General features: G+C 43.8%; 1 protein-coding gene across 1 annotated transcript in view; it reads left to right on the top strand.

Moving 5' to 3' along the window:
• The window catches only part of nkiras1 (NFKB inhibitor interacting Ras-like 1), a 24,432-nt gene that overhangs the window by 16,732 nt on the left and 4,892 nt on the right, over nucleotides 1–2,808 (top strand). The window lies entirely within an intron of this gene.

Below are 2,808 nucleotides of genomic sequence, written 5' to 3'. Positions count from 1 at the left end.
GTCCCGTAGGCAGCAGCTGCTGCTGACACAGTGATGTCATCGTTTGATGGGTAGACCGTAGGGGTGATCCGAGTATCCGGCTGAAACGAGTATCCGGTACGGATAAAGCACTTTTGCCGAGTACAAGTATTATCCGAGTGATATGAGTCATATCCGTGCTCGATTGGATAAAACTCCTCAGCTGACCACCAGCGTTCTGTGATAATCACAGCCCCCCCCCCCCCCCCCCCCCCCCCCCCGCCTACAAACCCGCTCGATCAATCACACACACACAGAACAGGAGAAATGCGCTCTCTCTCTCTCTCTCTCTCTCTCTCTCTCTCTCTCATCTCTCTCTCTCTCTCTCCTCTCTCTCTCTCTCTCTCTCTCTCTCTCTCCCTCTCTCTCTCTCCCTCTCTCTCTCTCCCCTGTCGTTGGTGGTCTGCGGATCTGTTCGTTAACGTTTAGGGTTTCTTCGCTTCAGGTTTGTTTTTAACTTTGGTTTGTAGTCCTTACATAGTAACCAGTAGATTTCTGGTGAACTTGGGTTTGTAGTCCTTACATAGTACCGTAGGTTTCTGGTGAACGTGGGGTTTGTAGTCCTTACATAGTACCAGTAGTATTTCTGGTGAACGTGGGTTTGTAGTCCTTACATAGTAACCAGTAGATTTCTGGTACGTGGGTTTGTAGTCCTTACATGTAACCAGTGATTTCGGTGAACGTGGGGTTTGTAGTCCTTACATAGTAACCAGTAGATTTCTGGTGAACGTGGGGTTTGTAGTCCTTACATAGTAACCAGTGATTTCTGGTGAACGGGGGGTTTGTAGTCCTTACATAGTAACCAGAGATTTCTGGTGAACGTGGGTTTGTAGTCCTTACATAGTAACCAGTAGATTTCTGGTGAACTGTGGGTTTGTAGTCCTTACTAGTAACCAGAGATTTCTGGTAAAACATGGGGTTTGTATCCTTACTTAGTAACCATAGTTTCTGGTGAACGTGGGGTTTGTAGTCCTTACATAGTAACCAGTAATTTCGGTGAACGTGGGGTTTTTAGTCCTTACTAGTAACCATAGGTTTCTTGGTGAACTGGGGTTGTAGTCCTTACACAGTAACCAGTAGTTTCTGGTGACGTGGGGTTTGTAGTCCTTACACGTAACCAGTAGTATTTCTGGTGAACGTGGGGTTTGTAGTCCTTAACAGTAACCAGTAGATTTCTGGTGAACGTGGGGTTTTGTATTTCTTACTAGTCCCAGTATTTCGTGAACGTGGGGTTTGTAGTCCTTACATAGTAACCAGTAGTTTTCTGGTGAACGTGGGGTTTGTAGTCCTTACATAGTAACCATAGATTTCTGGTGAACGTGGGGTTTGTAGTCCTTACATAGTAACCAGTTATTTCTGGTGAACGTGGGGTTTGTATCCTTACTAGTAACCAGTAGATTTCGGGAACGTGGGTTGTAGTCCTTACTAGTAACCTAATTTCTGGTGAACGTGGGTTGTAGTCCTTACATAGTAACCAGTAGATTTTCTGGTGGACTGGTTTCAGACATGCTGCTTGGCAACTCCTGTTGCGTCTCTGCCATCGGAGATTTTTTTTTTTTTTTACTGTCAGCTGCCCCCAGCCCCCTCCTCTCTGTGTCTCTTTCTCACACACACACCACACACACACACACACACACACACACACACACACACACCACACACACACACCTACCCCTTGTGTGGAAATAAAAGAAATAAAAAAAAAAAAAAAGAAACAAAAACAAAATCACACTGATCAAGAAAGTATATTGAGTATGAAAACTCTTGTTCATTACATTTTACTTCATAATTACAACTGCATGTGTTGTATTCATTGTTGCAAAACATTCTGTATATAGTTTGTTTGTTTGTTACCATGACAACACCATTGATCTGAAGCTTGATGCTGTCATGTAAATAGTTTTCAAATCAGCAATAAATATAACAATTTCTGATCAACCCATATCAATTGCATGCTTAAATAACATACCGGTTAAAGCCCCGCCCATTTCAAGAGAACCCGACCCACTTTTGGGTTAAATCTGACCACTTCCGGTTTAGGTCCCGCCCAGTCCGAGTACGGATCCAGATACAGATAATTCATGTGGTAAACAGATCCAGATAATGCTGTACTCGCTCATCCCTAGTAGACAGTGAAGCTACAGCAGTCCCCCCACGGAAAGCTGCTACCAGCCAGGCTAAAGCTAATATAGTTAGCCTAAAGAACCAAGCAGAAAGCTGCTACCAGACAGGCTAAAGCTAATATAGTTAGCCTAAAGAACCAAGCAGAAAGCTGCTACCAGCCAGGCTAAAGCTAATATAGTTAGCCTAAAGAACCAAGCAGAAAGCTGCTACCAGACAGGCTAAAGCTAATATAGTTAGCCTAAAGAAACAAGCAGAAAGCTGCTACCAGCCAGGCTAAAGCTAATATATTTAGCCTAAAGAACCAGCAGAAAGCTGCTACCAGCCAGGCTAAAGCTAATATAGTTAGCCTAAAGAACCAGCAGAGCTGCTACCAGACAGGCTAAAGCTAATATAGTTAGCCTAAAGAACAAGCAGAAAGCTGCTACCAGCCAGCTAAGCTAATATAATTAGCCTAAAGAAACAAGCAGAAAGCTGCTACAGCCGGCTAAAGCTAATATAGTTAGCCTAAGAAAAAAGCAGAAAGCTGCTACCAGCCAGGCTAAAGCTATATAGTTGCCTAAAGAACCAAGCAGAAAGCTTCTACAGCCAGGCTAAAGCTAATATAGTTAGCCTAAAGAACCAAGCAGAAAGCTGCTACATATAACGTTACGGTTCGGAGCCGCGACG

Source organism: Etheostoma spectabile, unplaced genomic scaffold (assembly GCF_008692095.1).
Source record: "Etheostoma spectabile isolate EspeVRDwgs_2016 unplaced genomic scaffold, UIUC_Espe_1.0 scaffold340, whole genome shotgun sequence".
Lineage (NCBI taxonomy): Eukaryota > Metazoa > Chordata > Actinopteri > Perciformes > Percidae > Etheostoma > Etheostoma spectabile.
Note: the sequence above shows the minus strand (reverse complement) of the source record. Positions and strands in the feature narration are given on the sequence as shown.